Here is a 21,366-nt window from a genome sequence, read left to right as displayed (position 1 = left end):
GTTCCTTTGCTAACAGGAAAAAAATCAGGAGGGGAGTGGTGTTCATTGCATACAGGTGGAGATGGGGCTAGCTGGGGGGAGGGAGAGCACACAGCAGGTTAGCATTTGAATCCCCGTTCTTCATATGTGTAACTTACAGCCTACCAAAGCCCTAATGGGAAGGAATCTGAGTAACAGGAACAGCAACTACATTTATAAAGTATGAATCAAAGCCCGACATTTATAGCTGCCAGATCATCTTCTACACAAGTGGCAAACTCGGGGAAGTGCACAATATTTTCTCTCCTAAATCCACATCAGTCCCTAAAAAGGACTTGAGAGAAGTCCTGTTTGGGTCCATTTCTGGAAACCAAATGTCCACCCTCTCTGTGATTACATTTTACCCTATTTTCAAGCTGATAAGTTAGCCTGTTGCTGTTTCTTTCATGCTGCCAGAAGACAAGGGACAGATCAGAGATAAGAGACCTAATTACATCACAGCATGCAGCGTGAACGTCAGCATCACTGCACTGGGACTCCCCCAGCCTCATGGGAGCAGCCAGACGACATAACCCAGAGGGACACCACGCACGCAGTTGTGTGCACCACAGCCGAGGAACACTGAGCTTGGGGAACCCACTGGTTTTATAGCAAGCAAGCCTGCTCTTTGTCAAGGAGGAGAAAATATCTTGTCTCACAAGGTTACCAACCACATAAACAGCCTGAGAAACGGCTGAGATAATACAGCGGTCAGGACTTTGCTTTCCGGGCAGGCACGGCCCAGCGTGTGAGCCCAAGAAGCCCAGGGAGGACCCTGTCTCCCAACACTGACCACCTCTGTGGCTGGTTAGCCAAAGCCACCTGATTAACAGCCCCACTGGAGCCTCATGGAGGAAAGTGGCAGTTCCCAAAAGAGGGGTTGCAGCCTTAAACAAAAACGAAACGTAACAAAATCAGGTATGGCCCAGCGTTAACTTAGCCGGAGCGGGGTCGTACCTTAACCAGTGTCCCCTTGTGAGCGCCCAGCAGATCCCGTCAGGAGACGGAGTGTCCACTGCTCTCTTCCTGCCCTGGCTCTCTCCAGGAACACCCTCTGCCAAGCCCTTTGCTCCTGCTAAACTGTGCGAATGGCCTTGCCGCTGCCTCCCGGAGCCACAGAGGAGCGGCTGCCAGGGGAATCTCCGAGGTCCTCAAACGTGACGTCTGCAGCCACAGGTGGCCACCCGGGGAACAGGGAGCTCCCGCCCTTTTCTTTGCGTTCCAGTCCATTAGACGTGGCCAAAACAGTATTCTTATTACCCAGGGTCAGACGGCTTGCAAGGAGCAGATTTTGCCATTTTTACTTCCAGCTCTCGGGCCCTCTCCTCAAAATTGAAGGCAGACGCGGCGCGTGGGGGGAGGGGGCGGGGCCAAGGGGAAATGGGCGGGGCCGAGCGCGAGGGAGGGGGAGGAGGCCTCCCGCGCTCAGCTCCTAGTGGCCCACACTCTGCGCTCACCAGGTCAAGGTCAGCTCATTTGCTGCGCTCTTCCCGGATGACGTTTTTCTCCCGGGAGATTTCTCAGCCTCTGTGTAAGGACTGAGGCTGGTACCTTACAGTTTGTGAGAACTGCCCAAACGTGACAGGGGTGGACTTTACTTAGGTTCAAATTCAACCACGTTAGTATATATAAACACTTTTAATATTTCAGAACATAATTATGTTATTTTGCCTTCCTTTTCTCTTCACCTCTTGTATCAGCTGTTACTGATTCTCTTTTCTCTTTCCTACTTGCAGTGGCTGAAGCCAAAGAGGAAGGGGTAGGGTAGTGTTGTCAGAGTTGGAAACTGTCCGAACTAGTGGAAACAAACCATTTCAGTTCCTTTCCCAATTGCTACCTCAAATCTTGAATTTAAAAAAATTCCTCTTGAGAAATTTAAACATTTCGGCACAGATTCCCGCGGCCCATAGGTGATGTGCAGCGTCTTTGCAGCCCTCTAGCGGTGGAGGCCTCCGGGCTGTTGGTGCTTCCTGTGTTGAGGGGCACGTACACCCACCCGGAGGCAAGTAGCAGAGGGTGAAGCGGACACTGCTGACCGTACTGTGTAGGACGTGGACTTTAGGTGACCAGTTTCATCCACACTCACTTCTCTGTGTCCTTGTGACCAATGGATTCGATTTCTAAGAGAGCTAGCAAAGATTAAGTACCTACAGAAGACAGCAAGGCCAAACTTGGCCTCACCAGCACTATGAGCTATTCTCTAAACTCTAGCCTAACTCCAGAGCAGGGATGGCACACCAGTGTACCTTTCATTACCAACACACAGTGATCAATACTGGCTTCCTACAGCAGGGATCAGCTTCCCTGCATTTCTGTAAAGGGTCAGGTAATAAGTATTTTAGGCTTTTGGACTGTATGGTCTCTGTGGCAGTTACTTAGCTCTGCCACTGGAGTAGGAAAGTGACCACAGACAATACGTAATCAAGTGAGTGTGGCTGTGTCCCAATAAAACTTTATTTATAAAAACAGGCAGTAGGGACTTCCCTGGAGGTCCAGTGGTTAGGACTCCGCGATTCCACTACATGGAGCACAGGTTCGATCCCTGGTTGGGGAACTAAGATCCAATCCCACATGCTGCATGGCACGACCAAAAAACAAAACAAACAAAAAAACAGACAGCAGTCAGGAGAAGGCCTTCCAGCCATAGTTTGCCAACTTGCCCCCCATCTAGCACCCACTGACCACTGTGTTGTAACGGAGTATCAGGATGCCTCCAAGCTCAGGGGGAGGGTTGTAATCAGTTAGTGTCAGTGCAGGTGCTGTAAGGGGAGTAAGAGTTTCTAAATCAGTGGTCCACAAAGTGAGCTGTGCTCCCCCCCAGGATGTGTACCACATGATTCATTGAGTTATGTGAAAAAAATTAGAATTTCTATTTATTTTTATCTAATCTGTTTTCATATTAGACTATTGATCTTGTCTACCTCACCATGGATCCATGGAATTTACAGTGAGTCAGTCCTGTATAATGTACTAATTAGAAGTCAGGCTTACAAATCTCTGAAGAGAATGTCACAGCAGATGTTCCCTCGATTGGCAAGACCTGCCCATTGCCTCTCCCTGCTGGTCCAGTCTGAGCTGTGCATGTCTCCCTGGAATTTACCCAAGAGGAGAGCTGTGGTTCCTAATTCCTCGAAGGCAGTTTCTTTGGGGAGTATGACGGACTTGTCATACTAGAGGAGTCTTAGTCTCACAGTCTTAAATCTGATCAGTGTCTCAGCTATTGGTCAGAACCCAAAGAAAGGGAACACGCCATCACCCCTGCCCCTGCATGCACGCGCGCGCGCACACACACACATACACCGTTCACAAGAGCGTTGAACAAGTTGTGCTTCCTTGGCCTCTGGTGGTCTCCCTCTTTCTTGGTAGTCAGACCTGCCGCGGACAGGTGAACAGACTGTACACTGCACAAGGGGCCAGTAAGTAAGGTGGTATCATTCACACAGTAAATATGGTAGACTTTATTATGTCAATTTTCTGGTATATAGCAGCATCTTGTTCTAACAAGGTCAGTACATTAGGACAACTTCGGACCAATGAATGTCAAGTATCTTGAGGAAAGGGTGCCTTTTTAATTCCACACTGCATGCGTTAGCAGCAGCCGCAGCTATATGACACCTCTAGTAGGTAAAGAATAGAGAAGAAGGGAAATACACAGAATACAATAGATTAAAACTCTTCTGAGGCAGAGAGGTATCTTGGGAGCAGCCTTTACATTCAGAATGAGCCAGCGTTTGAGTGCTGAATCGTGAGCACAAGCATCTCAGGGTAAGGGCCCAGAGCTGATTGTCTACCCTCTAACCGTCTCCTCTACTCATGACTGGAGGTGAAGGGGCAAAGGCACAGAAATTATTTCTTTCCTCATTCTGACTGCTCTCCTTTCCCACAGAGAAGAGCCAGAAGAGGCTGTCAAAACAGAGAACTGTGTTTTGATGTCAATCCCACAGAAGCAAGTGCCAAAGTGAGACTCTCCTGAGAGAAGAGCCAGCTGCCCCCCAGTATCCATTCCCCTTTCTCCTGGTAATAGCTCCCACTTCCCCTTCGGGAAATAAAATCTGCCCCTTGTGCAAAGTCTCCAGAATCACCAAACAAAACACCCTGCCTTGTGCTGGCCAGAAGGGTGGTCACGTGACTCCAGCTAGGCCAGTTGTATCCTCACTGTAGGGTGTAATGTTATGTGGCAACTTGACTGGGCCGTGGGGAGCCCTGATATTTGGCCAAACACGATTCTGGTTGTTTCTGCGAGGGTCTTTTGGGGTGAGATTAACATTTCAATCAGTTGGAGTAGAACAGATTGCTCTCCATATGCGGGTGAGCCTCCTCCTGAATAGAACAGAACAGAACAAAAAGACCGACCTCCCCGAGTAAGAGAGAATTCTCCAGCATACTACCTTTGGGCTTCATCTCCAACATCGCGCTTCCTGCCTGACAGCCCTTGAACTGAAACATCTGCTCTCCCTGGGTCTCCAACTCCAGTCTGCCAGCCCAGCTGCACATTGGGGTTCCCAGCCTCCATAATCGTGTGAGTCAATTCCTTATTGCAAATCAATCTCTCTCTGCCTCTAGATAGATAGAGAGATAGATAGATCGATAGATCGATCCTATTGATTCTGTTTTTCTCAGGAAAACTCTAATACACTCTCCCTCTGGATTTTGATGCATAAGTACAGACACTCAAAAACATAAGAATAGTCAGAGAGCATTCATTCCAGCAGTGCTGTCCTGATGGGAACTGTCAGGGACCGAGTTCCTGCTACCTAAACCCCTGCAGAGATAGTCTCATTTTTATCCTTTTCTGAAGCTGGTTCTCAGTCTTCCTAACAATTCTTTGATCCACCCTATATCTTCTTTTAGTTCCACAAACATTTACCTATTATAGTAAATAGTCAATGCCTACTATATATTAAAGATGCTGTCCTACTGGGGAAACAGCAGTGAACAAGCTAGCCCCCGCGCTCATGGAACTTATTTTCTAACAAGTCCATTTCTTCTTAAGTAGGTGAACTCTTACTAAAGAGTTGATTTCTTTTGCTTGCCACCAAAGAGTCTTAAGTGATACTAACATTCTCCCTCCAGAGAATGCTAGCTCTGCCCCTTCTCTGGGTCATCTTGGGTAAGCCAGATGCTAGTCCTCCAGAAGTAGTCAGAGGAAAAGATCCCAGCTCTGTGCAGTTCTTGAAAGACACTTCTCTGTGATTACCCCAAGGAAAAACCTGAGAACCGACCAGTGGACTTGTCCAAAATTGGATAGTAAATGGCTCAGCTGGGACCCTACATCAGAGCAACTCCTCAACTGGATGCCTTCCATTGAAACCACCTTCCCTCCTGCTCACGCGGGAGAAGATACAACACAATGAGCATTACATTGCTTGTGCCACTTGTTTCAAGTTTAATCTTTTTCACCAGAAGCCTTTTTAAGGCCCTCCCCCAAGGCCCACAGGATTTATTCTGGGATTAGACAGGAGACAAGATGAGAGAAGCTGATCGAAGTGGCCAGACATAGCTTTCTCCTCAGGTAGCAATAGACGGTTATTAAATACTACTGCAACTCTATCTTGCAGCAAGTAAGCATGCTGTTTGCTTCACTGAGGCGGGGCTCGGTGACTATGGCTGGGAATTGTCACAGTTGAGTTTAGCACTCCTGGCAAAATTGGGAGCCAGCCTGCATATTGCAGTGTCTAAAGAACATGATTCCAGTTGAACAGAACATGTTGGCAGTTAAAAAAAGGACTTGGTCACATAACAACTCATACATAAACTGTGAGGCTGGGGGAGGAACCAAATGAAATAATAGTCACTGAGGGTTCCTGCACACCTGCCCCAGTCACTCAGAGCATGCACTCACTGGGAATTGCCAGCACACAGAAACCAGCCCTGCCCTGAAGTCAAATGGCAAAAATAAACAGACGTACTAACCCAGTTAAATCAAGAAACATGAGTGCACCTTTAAGCAGACAGCAATTCAGGTGGCCTCTCCAGGCCAGGCCTCCTCGGGGATTTAGCTTTGTGTTCTAAGTGAATTAACTGTTGTAGATTCAGTGGCTTGAAAGCTGAGACTGAGTTAGGTGTGAATTCCACCCTCATTGATGGGTTTTCAGTGCACGTTCACATGTTATGCTCTGTACAGAACACACCAAACTGGCGGTCCCTGACCCCTTCTAAACAGATAACCCACTGCTCGGGCTGGCAAAGTGGTAAGAATTACAAAAGAAAGATTTGGGCTTCCATACCAGGAAACACATGAAAACAGGATCATGGGTCTAATTGGAAAGGCCGTCCCGGAAAAAGAGAAGAAATTTCACGCCTGGGTATGTGCAAACTAAGCCATCAGTACAGTCGATACTATAATATACTTCCAGAAAAAAGGATGTGGGAGAACTAAGAGAAAAGGAGGCTGTCTCCTACCCCAGCCCTGCCCTCACCAGCCCTCTGGCCTTGGCAAATTGTTTCTCTTCTTTGTGCCTCTCTTCCCTGTCTTTAAAATCAGTCTGCAATGCCTCTTTCCCTTTCAAACTCACCAAAATGGTGGAAAGTTTAATTGGACACTTGTGGCAGTTCTTTGTTCCCGATTGTGAAATTCTAGAGCAGTAATACCCTCTGTGCTTCACAATCACCTGGGGAGCTTGTAAGAATTACAAGTACCTGGGATTACAATACTAGAGATTCTTGGGTGGTGGGTCCCAGTCACAGGTAGATTTTAAAAGCCCTCCAGGTGATCCCAATGTACAGCCAAGGTTGAGAACCGCGAGCCATGACGGGGAGAAAAGGAGCTCTACTGCCTCCCCGGAGAGTGGAGGAAGATGAAAGACACGTGGGTGCTCCTAATTCCTCCAGATCTTCATGGGGTTGGGCAAACCTTCATTCCCAGACCTTCTCTCACCAACTTCCCCCACCCCTCTGCCAGCATCGCTCAGCAAGGGAATGAGCTAAATATCTTGAAAAGGTGACTGAGAACTTTTTATGGTTTTTAATTAAAGCAAACTCCTAAGTTGCATTTAAGGGTATTAAGGCCTTTACCTCCAAGAAGTTTATCTTTTCGGGTTTACTCAGTATTGGAGCGTTTGTAACCAACCAGAGGATCCTACAATCCTCAGTCTGTGCTGCCGTGTTCAGAACAGGCTGCTGCCTTCACACCCGCTGGTGACATTGTACCCGCTGAGCCATAGGTCATTAGTAAAGGGTATCTTGGTGTTAAGCAACCCATCTGCCTACAAAATGCAAACGATTCAGGGTAGAGGATCCATAGTAAGTCCCTTAGTGGGGGACTTAATGCCTCAGTGTACACTGTTCAGCCCCATTTTTCCTGTCCCCGCACTGGGCTCCATGCCCCTCCTGACTAACGCATTCATATTGTAGCTCTGCTCTACTGGTCAGTTATGTTTCCCACCAGAACAAGTCCTGGAGGACCCATGGTTCATTCTGTATCCTCTCACAGCCTGTAATTCAGTTCTTTGCCCTTGAAAGCACACTGTTTGCTTCTGCTCTGTTGAATCAAGCATTTGGAAAGAGCTGGAAACCTTGAAAGAGAAACCAAAGGACACAGCAAGGTCATAGAGTGGAGTGATTAAGAGCTGGGGAATCAAACAGGCCTGGGTTTGAAGCCTGTCTCCATCACTTACTAGCTATGCGCCTGAGATAACATACCTAACCTCTCTGAGCTTCAGTTTTCTCAACTGTAAAATAAGTTTAAAGTCTGTATCATAGGATTGGTACAAGGATTAAATGACATGTCCCTGTCATCCTGTGACTACCCCAAATGCCAGCCACCATACCACTGTTCTTAGTAATAATGTAAGAGTGAGGGGTGCAGAATCAACATGAACAACAGGACTTGGGGTGAGAAAATCTGAGTTTAGACCCGTTCCCTTTCTCTATGATTTTAGACAAGTCATATCACCTCTTTAAGTTTCAGTTTCCCCAGTTGCAAAATTGTGATAATAATAGTAATAATAATGCCTACTTCACAGGGTGATTGGAAGGACTAAATGCAATAATGCATGTAGATATGCTTTGCAAACTACAAGGAACCATATTATATTAGTAATTATTATCCACACCAAATTCTTAACATTTTCTGGGTCTAGTCCTGACAACTGACAAAAGGAATAAATGGATTCTCTAAGATTAGAAATGGAAGAAAATGAGGCTTGACTCACACGCCTAAATAAAGTCCAGGCCAAAGGGTTAGCCCCTCGGAGAGTGAAGAGTCTGGTTATAAGGGGCTCCCTACTTCCCTGGTGGCACAGTGGTTTAGAATCCGCCAGCCATTGCAGGGGACATGGGTTCAAGCCCTGGTCTGGGAAGATCCCACATGCCGCAGAGCAACTAAGCCCGTGCACCATGACTATTGAGCCTGCGCTCTAGAGCCCGTGAGCCACAACTACTGAGCCCACGTGCCACAACTACTGAAGCCCACATGCCTAGAGCCCGTGCTCTGCAACAAGAGAAGCCATGCAATGAGAAGCCTGCGCACCACAATGAAGAGTAGCCCCTGCTCACTGCAAGTAGAGAAAGCCCGCGCGCAGCAACGAAGACCCAACGCAGCCAAAAATAAAATTAATTAATTAATTAAAACAAAACAAAACAAAACAAAATGTTTAAAAGGGGCTCCTGTGCTGGGCCAATTTCATTCCTGAATGAGCCCTTCCTTTGATTCAGCAACTGCCTACTGTTTACTTACCATATTATCTCATGTTGCCTCAGGAGACATCCTAACATTAAAGTTCTTGGTTTTCATAAGCGATGACCTTCATAAAAGATGGCCCAATATCATGGGGCAAAAACAAAAGAAGTGAGGGCAGAAAATATCATAGTGTATGTTTCTTCTTTTGAGGAGCCTTTTTTCCTGGCTCTTAGGTTTTTTGTTTTGTTTTGTTTTTTTGGCTCTGCCACGTGGCATGTGGGATCTTAGTTCCCCGACCAGGGATTGAACCCGAGCCCCCTGCAGTGGAAGCGCAGAGTCTTAATCACTGGACCACCACGGAAGTCCCTCTCAGGTTTTTTCAATGTTCAATTTTTTTTTTATGTTGCGTTTTGGGTGACACTTTTCTGGTGTTTTATTTTTTATGGGTTCCCCCACCTCTGCTGACTTCGCTAACCTACACCATTTTCCATGGTTACCATAAACAAACATTTCTAATTTGAAAGTTAAAGGCAGGGAACAGCTATGCCAGCAAGAGAGGGGGAAATCAAGGTCCAAATGTATCTTGCTGCCTGTAACAGGCCCTGATGGCTGCTATCAAAGCTGTCCTCCAGTGCACTTGGTTTTTAGGAACGATCAAAATTCAGCCAAAGGAAAGAAGTTCTGTTAGTAGAATTCCAGGCTCCTGAGGGCCCAAGAGGCATTACAGGAACAGGCAGAAGATAATTTCTCCGGTAATACTGGGGTCAGTGGTATGAGGTCTTCAAATGACTTCCTACCCCTTGCCCCCTGCCCACTAGAGAAAAATTGCAGCCAGATGCATCTGTAGACGTAGGATGTGAGCCAGGAGGGGGAGGCTGAAGGAAATTTGTGAAGAGCATTCAGGAGTGCCACTCCTCCAGAATTTTTTACATGTTTGTGGAGGCCACAGGGTTAATTCCAAGGGAAGAGAGGCAACCTAGCGATTAGGAATGTTCTCTGTCCTCAAAAAGGCTCTGAGGAGGAGTGTCTCAGAGTTGGAGCATGTGTAAAATATGCATTAATGATAAGGAGAGCCCCTTTTGAAAGCTTCTTCTAGCCCCCAAGTAACTTCGTTTTCCCCACAAATTAGGTAAGAAATTAAGAACAAGAAAGGAAAATTTTAAGTTGCTCGAACCTATAAAATTAAAACCTCCGCTTCTGCAATACTACATTTTACCAGCACAAGAACAGTGTGTGTTGATTTTAGTCGGTGGCAAGTATTCAAACACAAGAACCTTTGGAGGTATTATAAAAGGCGCTGCACTTCATTGTATAAGGCAAGCAACTCAGGAAATGGATATTCTTAAATGACCAGAAACAAAGGGGATCCTGAATTCAAGGGATGTCCATCAGCTACCAAGGGGTCCGGCTGACCTAGTCACCCTTTGAGGGGTTCTAGACATGTAAAGGAATGACCAGGTGGCCAGGTGGCCGGTGTAGCAAGTCATAAACGGCAAACACATCCTTGAAGTGAATTGGAAATCTGCCATTGGTGACCTCAGATTCTCATGTCCAACTCTGGCTACACTGGTGAAAGATGGCCAGTTCTGCCCGCAACCAAAGTAAATATTGGACAAATATTTGAAGAATATTGTTTTGAGGTGGTGGCAGATTATTTGCCTGCTTGAAGCACCCATCTCTGTAAACATAATAGCTTTTCAAACTGAGAGTGCAGAGGAGAGGTACAGCCTCAGGACTACGGGTATTGGAAAGGGGGTAAAAATTGTCTTTTCTCCCTCATCCTAACACACAAGTGCCCAGTGCCCTTGGGCTGCCCAGAGTCAGGAAAGGGTGAGGTGGGATGAGGAGACGTGAAGGGGAATGAAGCCAGGTCTGCTCCTGCACCCAGTACTGTCTCAATTCTGCTTGATGCCGTGGGGCAGGATCAAGGGGAATACCACTTTTTTAGGACTTCTTAGGTGCCAAAGATTCTGCTGTTTGCATTATAAACATTATCTCTTTTGAGTTCTCACAACAACACTTGGAAGTAGTTGTCACTATTCCCATGTTCCATATGAGGTTCAAAGGAAGTTAAGGAATTTATCCAAATTCACACAGGATTCAAACCTGGGTCTGACTCTCAAGCCCCTGCTGATATGGGACAGGTCTCATGCACTTTCAGACTCCGTCCATGCCATCCTGGCTTGGATACTCGGCCACCAGCTCTGGCTCAGTTGCCTCCACAGCCCAGGAACTTACTCCACCTGGGGTCAACCAGAGTCTTGCCTGGGAGGGTCAGGACCTGCCCCGTGCTGCTGTTGGGCAGCTGGGCCCAGAAGCCACATGGCCTAAGATTTTGGCTTCTCCCACCACTTCTGGACTTAGCTAAAATGCAGACTGTGAAATCTGGTTTCCCTAACTGCCCCCAAAAGAGGCCAGAGAAGCAACCCAGAAGTGGTGCCCAGGGAAAGTTACCTTCCCTTTGGGGAGACCCAGACTGACAATTTTCCTCTCCCTCCTCCCTCCCAAGGACTGTGCCAAGGCACAGACTCTCTGAACATTCTCCCTGAAGACTTCCCGCGTGGCTAAACAGACACACCTGTGGACTCCCTGGCCCTGTGTCTTCAGAGCTGCTCATGAAAACATTCCTGGCATCACTTCCCACCCTTCCCTGCCTCCCTTCACTTTTCCCTCACCATCATTACTCTGAGATTGCACTTTCTAAGTAAAGCACCAGCATCAGGCTGTTTCCTAGGGAACCCAGGCTTTCTGGTTTTGTCTTCACTTACTTGTGTATTTATTTCATTGTTCTTAGTAATGTGATAAGTAGCTGCAAGCCTACCATTCAAAACAAATGCTAGAACCTTGACATAACCGTCATCTAACCATGTGGTTTCCCATCCCGTTCCCCATCTTTCCCCACACAAATACAACCACGATCCAGAATTCCTTTGCTTTTTCAAATATATAGTTTTATTGCAACTATATATTTTTCTATAAAGTATACTCATATTAGTTGTTCTCAACTTTATAAAAATTATATCATATTGTATACATTTTGAGCATTTACTTTCTTCACTTAATGTTTTGTTTCATTGTTAGCATTTATCCACATTGCTGAGAATTAGTGTAGTTCATTTGTTTTTATTGCCATAAAATATTCAGTTGTGTGAATATATCACAATTTATCCATCCGCTCTCCTGTTGATGGGCATTTGAGTTGTTTCCAGGTTTTTGCATTGTGATCAGTGCAACTATGAACATTCTTTCACATGTTTCCTGCTGTATATCTGCTTGGGTTTCCCTTGGGTCCATCCCTCAGGTGAATTAATTGTTGGGTCACACGTATATGAATGTTCAACTTTAGGAGATAATGCCAAAGTGATTTCCAAATTAGTTACACAAATTTGTGCCCTTTCTAATCACACTAAGAGTGTTCTCTAAAATCCAATTTTTATAGTTCCCCTTGTTCTGATAGCTGCCAAAAATGAGAATTGCTGGCTGACAGGGAAATACCTCATGTCTCTTCTGGTATTTGCATTTTTAAAGAGGATGCTAGGAGAGGCAGTGCTTTAATCCAAAGAAATGAACTTCTCAGGCTGAATATTTCAGGGCCTCTAACTCTATACGCTATATCAGATTCACGCACTCAATGCTTCATTGAAATGCTTGAGTTCCGGGGCTGTGCGAGGCGTGAAAATCCACTAGTGGGAGATACAGGACCTGCCTTCAAACATCTTAAAGTCTGATGTGTGAGAAAGATAAGTAGACTAATTATATTGGACTTGGATGCTATCTTGGTCTTCCTATTTCTTCTTCACAAACTTTCCCAGGTGAATAGAGTAATTCTGGTTGACATAAGGCAGTGGGGGACACAGGAAAGCTTCGAGGAGAGTGGGCTGGTATACACTAATCTTGAAGTTACGCAAAGGCAAGTAGCTTCAAACAGTCCCATCCTGGTACTTGCTATCATCAGTCCCCTTCCACTGTAGATTTCCTGGGAGAGCTTAGCTCTTCCTGACAAGGACAACTGGTTCTATAGTGAGCCACAACCCTGATTGCCCCATCCTCAGAGACTACTAGCAACCTGGCCTTCTACTCAGCTTCACCCACACAAGAATCTCTTAGAATGGATATATCAATAGTATCAGTTAGGACCTCTCTTTCCCCACTCCCTATCCATCGTTTGCCTCTGCTGGGCTTCACCTTCACGTTGACTCCATGTGGCCAAAAGATGAACTACTGGCTGTCCCAGACCTCTAGAGTTCTTAGAGCCTGTGATCCTAGAGAAGGGTATTTTTCTGGATAGCTGCTGAAATACCCAGAAAGACTTATGACTGGTATAACTTATATCACATACTCTTTCATGAGCCAATCATGGTGACTAGGGAGATAAAATACTCTGATTGACTGAGCCTGGATCACGTAGCCATCCTTGGGTCAAACCACCTGACCAGGAATACTTTAGAATGATGGTGGAGGATGTGTTCTCCCAGAAGGATGCTGTCCCTCAGCATTCTATCAACTACAGCACAATTATCCTTCCAATATAAAAATGACATGTCATCTTCCTACTTCCTACTTCTAATGGCTTTAGTAATCACACGCATAAACGGATGTTTAGGACTGTGCCTGCAGCCTACCATAGTATATATTTCAGTCCCCTCTAACAGCTGAGCAAGCGGGGACCACAGTGGCTCCCCACACTCTACCCTTCAGTTTAGGAGGAATTCTCTTCCCCACTCTGCCTCTTCTCTTTACCTTGGTTACTGATCTGGAACTGTTGTGAGTTCACTCTCCTACATGGAACATTGTCAGTCAGTTTTCTTGTTTGCTTTTTTCTGAGGCTCTGGGTATATTCCTTATTCCTCTCTCTCTTTCTTGTCACCAGCATATGACTAAACACCTCTCTCTGTTTTCCGCTCCTTCAGGACAGTCTATTAGAATTCTCAACCCTGAAATTTCTGGAAATTGGCCAAAGGATGGGCATTGTTGGTGGTGGGGCTAGCAAACAGAAAGTAGGTCTTTTTTTTTTTTTAAGTTTTTTTTTTTTAATTTATTTTTATTTTTTGGCCGCACTGCGCAGTATGTGGAATCTTAGTTCCCCAGCCAGGGATTAAACCCACGTCCCTTGCATTGGAAGCACGGAGTTTTAACCACTGGACCACCAGGGAAGTCCCTGAAAGTTGGTCTTAATATAAACCTCACAGGCAGCAGTCAACCTCACCAACTTAATTATTAGAATTGGCTCTGAGGAGCTCCTCAGTGCTTACAATGTTGAGTCTACAGAATATCAAAAGATTCTGCGAGTGTCATAATGTTATCCCTGGAAATCCTACATGGAATTTCTTACATAGGCCCTAACTTACAGAGGATCTAAGCCAACAGTAGTTGATTATGTAAATTATGAAGATGGCAGTCATTGCCAACTTATTTCTGTTTTACCATAAATTTTGCAGGGCAGTAAAACTGAAGAACAGAAAACAAGAAATATAAAAAGTATGTTTTGTGTTCTTCATTGCACATACCACAACTTGAAAAAATATTTTTGTTTACCACTTTTTTCTTTCAGCCTATCTTTCCTTTTAGAAAGTAAACTCTTTGAGGACAAGACTATCTTGTTCCACTTTCTATGACTGAAAATGAGCAAAGTGCCTGGTCCGTATCGGTGATCAATAAATATTGGAAGGAATAGGTCTCTCTTCAGGTCTCTCTTTCTTCTCAAATGATTGGCAACCACTAAAATTAAATATGCCAAGAAAATTCAGTCTTCCCTAAACTAAATTATGCAGGAATCCAAGTTTGCTTTATTTCTGCTTTCCCATTTTCCTTTTCTTCAACACTGAGCCGCTTCTCCACCATATTTCCCAGGCATTCAGAATCCCTTTTGCAACTTCTTGGCAGCCTGGAACTTTTTCTTTATTTAAGACTGTCCTCCTGGGATGGTGCCCCAGTTTCTAAGATTACTCCTTCTTTCCTACACTCCCATTAAAACTCCCATTTTTCTCACTGCCAGGAGAAAAAATAATCAGATAATTTTCCATTAAAGTGCTATGCTGTAATAGATTATTTAATGCAATAATTCTCCAGGGTTGGGGGGGTGGTTGGCGCTTTCCTCATTCTCTTAGGGTTATGCCTTGATAACAAAGTCAAAGTCAATAAATTCCTAGGCTTCTCACCATTTGCTCATTCTAGGAAATGAAAAAAAAATGAAGACAAATAAGAAATCAGAAGAATTTAACAACAAACTTTGCTTTTCCCTCAAGAAAAATAACAACAATAATCAAAGAAATTATTTCAGAAAGGAAAGACCAATTTATTTACCTTGTAAGAAAATTACAAGTGATTGTTGCTTTAAAAAAATTGGGATGGGTGGAGAGCATAAAAAATACAAACCTATGAAGCATAAAAAATGATCACAAGGAGGTTCTCCAAAAGAATACTTTAAATGGCCAACTCTTGAAGTGTATTTAAAGTAAAGTTCCATTTACAAAAATTACATTTACAGTTGACTTTCTAGAAAACAAGCTACTGTATAAAACACTTTTTTCTGCCTCCTAGAGAAATTATAAACAAACTTGCATTGCCGTCATTCTATCAGCGTCGGATTTTTCCTGGCCAGTCCCTACTCGGGCCTTTCTTTACCCTTTTGTATCACATTAGAAGATTGGTTTTTGTTGTTGATAAGATGACAGGCTTCTTGGGCATGTGACTGGTCAACACTGAAAGTGGTCATTTTGGTGATCTGTTCTCTCTTAATAAATGCTACAGTGTCACTCAGAAGATCATGGTGGTCCTGACAGAAAATCGACAGGGCAAGAATCAGGAGGGAAGGGTTCCCGTGCATTTCTTTGGGTTTCCTGTGTTAGGTACAGGAAGTTCAGATCCTGAGGTGAGCCCGTCCAGCTTGCTAAAAGCAAAGCATTCCATCTGCTCACTTTACTGTCCCACATCTATCACGCCCTGTTCTTTCCCTGGCAGAAAGTCAGCTGTCTGCACTTCAAACAGAATAAACAAACCATCCATACAGAACTAGTGGACATTTCGGGTTTTGTTTCCCACCTGATTTCAAGCGAGTAAAATACAATACTAAACTTACGATCTCTGTATAAAACTTAGGGGGCACTCTGCTTTCCAGGGAGACAATAAAATATGGAAAAATAACTAATTATGATAAAACGGCTCAGAATTGGACTCTAAAATTTCCATATCCACCGCGCTACATAGCCTAGGCTGCCTCTACCCCCCCATCCCTGGATATGATTCTGAGACCAGCCTGTGATAGCTTCGTGTTTGTCTTCATTCCCAAGTCCTGATTGCTGTCAGAAGTACTCCTTTGGAAAAGGGAACCCTACTGCACTGTTGGTGGGAATGTAAATTGATACAGCCACTATGGAGAACAGTATGGAGGTTCCTTAAAAAACTAAAAATAGAACTACCATCCGACCCAGCAATCCCACTCCTGGGCATATACCCTGAGAAAACCATAATTCAAAAAGAGTCATGTACCACAATGTTCATTGCAGCTCTATTTACAATAGCCAGGACATGGAAGCAACCTAAGTGTCCATCGACAGATGAATGGATAAAGAAGATGTGGCACATATATACAATGGAATATTACTCAGCCATAAAAAGAAACGAAATTGAGTTATTTGTAGTGAGGTGGATGGACCTAGAATCTGTCATACAGAGTGAAATAAGTCTGAAAGAGAAAAACAAATACCATATGCTAACACATATATATGGAATCTAAAAAAAAAAGGATCATGAAGAACCTAGGGGCAAGACGGGAATAAAGACACAGACCTACTAGAGAATGGACTTGAGGACACAGCGAGGAGCAAGGGTAAGCTGGGACAAAGTGAGAGAGCGGTAGTGTATATATGGACATATATACACTACCAAATGTAAAATAGATAGCTAGTAGGAAGCAGTCGCATAGCACAGGGAGATCAGCTCTGTGCTTCGTGAACAGCTAGAAGGGTGGGATAGGCAGGGTGGGAGGGAGGGAGACGCAAGAGGGAAGAGATATGGGGATATATGTATATGTATAACTGATGCACTTTGTTATAAAGCAGAAACTAACACACCATTGTAAAGCAATTTTACTCCAATAAAAATGTTAAGAAAAAAAAAAAAAGAAGTACTCCTTTGATATTAATCAACATATGCAGAGGTGGTGCCTTACAAATACTCCTATCAAGCATAAGTAAGCCAAAGGAAATCAAATGGTAATGCTCCAGGAAAATTTGCAGATCTGACAAAGCCAGGGCAGGAACCAGTGGTTTGCGCATCTAAATCTTGTGCTTTTGTTGCAGGCAGTATCGTGCTGCTGGCGCGAACCTGCTGCCTGCTCTTGCTCACAGTCACCACATCTGGGACCTGAGATCTCACGACCAATAGGGTTAGAAAATATCAGCTCTCTTGAACCTATCTGCTAAAGATCTTTCGAGTTTATCTTCTATACTACTGCTGTAGTGATTTTCCTAAACTGAAATCTGACCATGTTTCTCTCCTTTGCCTCAGAGCAACTCACTGACAGAGAATAAAGTCCAAACTCCTAGCCCGGCATATGAAGCCCTGCCTCCACACTGCTCCCCTTATCTGTACTGAGGTATTTGGTGCCTCAGTATACTCCCCTCTCCTCTGCCACCATGCCCTACCTTCTGCTGCACCTCTGTAGGGAACCCCCTCATCTACCTGTGGAACTCCCCTCACGTCTCTCAAGCTTCACTTCCTCTATGAGGCCTTTCCTGATAGGCTTTCTTCCCCATGAGCTTCCCTCTCAGCAAAATGTGGATCATAATTCCTATACCCTCCTTTAATTCCAGGATCATGTGAAAAAAATGACTATGAACAGTCTCTGAAAAACACAGAACACTATATAAGCTCCAGGTTATTATAAAAGTTATTATACAATAAGCCTTTTTTCTTTAGAAACCTACTTACAGTACTTGTGATGATTATCATGAAATTAGCCTCTACAAAGTAGAATATGTTTCTCGTTTATTCATTGCTTAAATGTGAGCTAAACTTAAAATGATGATGAGAACTGTGCTTACTTCAGCTACAAATAGATTAAAACTGGACCCATACAGAGAGGATTAGCATGACCTTTGCCCCACGATTTTCAGTCGTGAAAAATTGCATTTTCTTTGTTTTCTGGAATTCTATTCCCAAGTTTCATATTTCTTTCATTAATGCAATAGTCTTCCTTAAGCTCGGTGCTTTGTGACCACCTAGAGGGGTGGGATAGGGAGGGTGGGAGGGAGGGAGACGTAAGAGGGAAGAGATATGGAAACATATGTATAACTGATTCACTTTGTTATAAAGCAGAAACTAACACACCATTGTAAAGCAGTTATACTCCAATAAAGATGTTAAAAAAAAAAAAAAGTCTTCCTTAGAACTCTAATTCTCTTCTAGCCAATAAATAAAAGTTTGATTTCCTGAAATGACTTTCGAGTCTCGCATTGAGTCTTGTTTGCTTCTTAACCACCCAGCTGGGAGACTGATCCACCCACTATTTCTGGAACACAGTGATTATAACAGGTAACATTTACTAAGTGCTTGCTCTGTACTCCTCTATATGATCTCTAAAGATTGTAAAATTTAAACCTCAATACAACTTTCATTTCCTCTTTGCAAAATAAGAATGAAAAAAATAGGGGGAAAAAAAGAATGAGAAAATGGAAACTTAGGTAAGTTAAACCCCCTGTTGAAAGTCACAAAGTAGAGGTAGGGTTTAAAGCCAGGCGTCTGAGAACACAGCCCTGCTGCTAACCACTGAGTTTTACCACATCTCCGAGGGACTGCAGAGCAACGGGAGGGTTCCCTTGCTCTCCAGAAGCTTACACTTAGTACAATGGGTGGTGAGGCCCAGGGCTATGAGAGCAGACGCCATGCTTTAGGCATGCGCCTGAATCAGTCATATACTGCAGTAGGTCATGGCCACAAATTTGGACACCATCACCTCAGAGAGTCAAGGTGGGGCAGGTGCTGACACCCAGGCAGCAGCCACAGAGCAGGGGGCTACTGGGCTCAAGGCAATTTGTCATATACTGAAACCTTCTCATACATTTTGTTCAATTTTCAACAGAATGGAAAATGATTTTGTTTTACACATTTCCCTCCACTCCTGAACACCCCTTCAAAAAGAGCTCATTAGATTAAGTGTGGTATCCCGGATCGGATCCTGAAGCAGTAAAAAGACATTAGCGGGCAATTGGTGAAGTTTGCAAAATTCTGTAGTTCTGAGAACAGTAATATACCAATGTTAATTTCTTTGTTTTGACAAATGTATCTTGGTTATAGAAGATGTTAGCATTACGGGAAACTGGCTGAAGTGTACACAGGAACCCTTTGTATTTTGCAACTAAATCTAAATCTAAAATTATAAATCTAAATCTAAAATCTAAATCTAGATTTAGATCTAAAATTATATTTTAGATCTAAAATTACATTTAAATCTAAAATTATATTTAAAATTAAAAAGACTTCAGTTTAATTATTTTGAGATTAATTTACTGGGTCCGTTGAGTCAGTCTACAGTCTATAGTACAATGTAAACAAATTTAGAGTGATTTCTGGAATTTTCTAAAAATGACTGTTGAATTCATCAGTGAAAAGAACTGTGTTTAAAGGCAAAACTCAGATTTTGAACTCATTGGTATTAAACACTATCTTTTCAGGAAAAAAGGATAAACATTGGTTGAGAATGAGTTACTGTCTCATTTTCCCAATAAAATGATCAGAACACTGCATTGCCATTGAGAAACACAAAAGAATGTTATAGTTAGCCAATGATATGATTTCCCTAAACACAGCTTCCTCCTGACCTCTGGCACATCCTTAAATCCCAGTATCATAACCTGGCACATGTTTTATAAACAGCAAAGAGAGAGTAAAACAATAAGAAATTATGTAGGTAACTTCGCCATAATTATACTACCAGAGATAATTCTCAATAATACGACCTCAGGGCTTCCCTGGTGGCGCAGTGGTTGAGAATCCGCCTGCTAATGCAGGGGACATGGGTTCGAGCCCTGGTCTGGGAAGATCCCACATGCCGCGGAGTGACTGGGCCCGTGAGCCACAACTACTGAGCCTGCGCGTCTGGAGCCTGTGCTCCGCAACGGGAGAGGCCGCGATAGTGAGAGGCCCGCACACCGCGATGAGGAGTGGCCCCCGCTTGCCACAGCTGGGGGGGGGGGCCCTCGCGCAGAGGCGAAGACCCAACACAGCCATAAATAAATAAATAAATAAAAATTAAAAAAAATAATAATACTACCTCAGACAGGGCAATTTTGCATTACAAGTATTATTTTCCATTATGGCCCTGGTAGAGGGTGGAACATGCTGTGCCCAGAACTTCTGGCTTTCCTCAGATTTGAAGAACAAATCAGACGATGACCAGTGTTGTAGTCAATGTTATAGAGTCATCTGAACATTCTTCCCAGATTTTGAACAGTGGTGCCTTCAGTGAGATGCTATTGTTTAAACACTCTTGTTTTTCCAGCATTCAAAAAATTCACAGCTATCAGGCGGCCTAATCAGATCTCACTTGCTCTGCCAGCCAGTACCAGCTCCTTCTGAGGAAAGTAGGAGCTCCTCTGAGCTCACCCGACTGGCACAAGCAGTGCTGGGCTACACATCGCTGAGGGTAACAGCAGTAGTTCACTCCTGCTTGGTTTTGCCCAGTCAGAGCCTGTAAATGAGCTCTGATAAGTGACCAGACACTACTCTTCTGCTACCTTAAGTGATCTCTATCTTTTCAAAACTAGCGGCACATGGCCAAGGAGGAGAGAACTTCTTAATGTTCAAGGTGCAGACTCTGGCACTGAGGGTTTCCTGAAGAGAAACAACCGTGCCTTCCACTGGTGGGCATGAACCAGAAGCAGGAGAGAAAGCAAAAAGAGGCAGAAGAGAGGAAACAGAAAGTTAAGCTTCTCAGAAGCTGAGAAAGGGCCAGGCCAATTCCGATTTCTGAGACCTTCAAAAAACGAAGAAAAAAAAAACAGGAGAAATGCCCAAACTGGGTTACTACATTACAGTATAAGGTGCAAAGTGAGCATCGTTCTGATTTGTCAGCATACCTCTCATTTGGAAATAACATGAGAGTCTAATTTGAATCTCTGTGAATATGAAGGCCAAGCCAAATAGCACTGCTATCTACAACCCAACTCCAGTGCCAACCCAAAAGCCTCAACAGAATGGGAGAAATATGGACTAAAGAGAATACAACGAGAAGAGTAGCAAGGAAGCGAGTAAGGAAATCACTACCTTGGGGCTCCCATAACTGGGTGCCAGGAGCAAAGGTGCAGAAACAAGGTAGAAAATTTTAAAAAAGGGGGACGGGAAGCAGGAAGACCTGAAGTATCACTTACGCTGGTCTCAGGTGCACTGGATACCAATGCATGGTCACCTTCCACTGATTCTGCCCTGAGGGGTGTCTCTGATGCCTTCTTTTTAAGTAAGAGGAATCTGCAGTCATTCAGTAAGTGCCCACCGAACATAAGGCACTGTGCTGGGGATGGAGCAATGGAAGTCAGCATCAGAAGGAGAAGGTTGTCTCTGTGGACCAGGAAATTGAAATATGTTCTTTATACTCTCTGGGAAGCAAACAAGGAGGTAAATAGGTCTCAAATGAGAAAGGGTTAGCTTCCTAGAAAGATGGTCAGTAACAGCTGAATAACTTCAATAACAAGGAACTTAATTCATAGGTAAGTGCTTGGAAAATCAGTACA

General features: G+C 44.1%; 1 long non-coding RNA gene and 1 other non-coding gene across 3 annotated transcripts in view; one reads left to right on the top strand and one right to left on the bottom strand.

The window, feature by feature from the left end:
- The window catches only part of LOC132372096 (uncharacterized), a 113,919-nt gene that overhangs the window by 90,992 nt on the left and 1,561 nt on the right, over positions 1-21,366 (bottom strand). For both annotated transcript variants that reach the window (XR_009505093.1, XR_009505094.1), the window contains exon 2: positions 21,007-21,193. This is a non-coding gene — a long non-coding RNA (uncharacterized LOC132372096). The remainder of the gene's footprint in view (positions 1-21,006; positions 21,194-21,366) is intronic.
- Positions 17,673-17,776, top strand: LOC132372248 (U6 spliceosomal RNA). The gene has a single exon (XR_009505120.1). It is a non-coding gene; the product is annotated as a U6 spliceosomal RNA (small nuclear RNA).

The sequence above is a fragment of the Balaenoptera ricei genome, chromosome 9 (genome assembly GCF_028023285.1).
Source record: "Balaenoptera ricei isolate mBalRic1 chromosome 9, mBalRic1.hap2, whole genome shotgun sequence".
Classification (NCBI taxonomy): domain Eukaryota; kingdom Metazoa; phylum Chordata; class Mammalia; order Artiodactyla; family Balaenopteridae; genus Balaenoptera; species Balaenoptera ricei.
The sequence above is the reverse complement of the archived record's forward strand: the minus strand, read 5'-3'. Positions and strand labels throughout refer to the sequence as shown.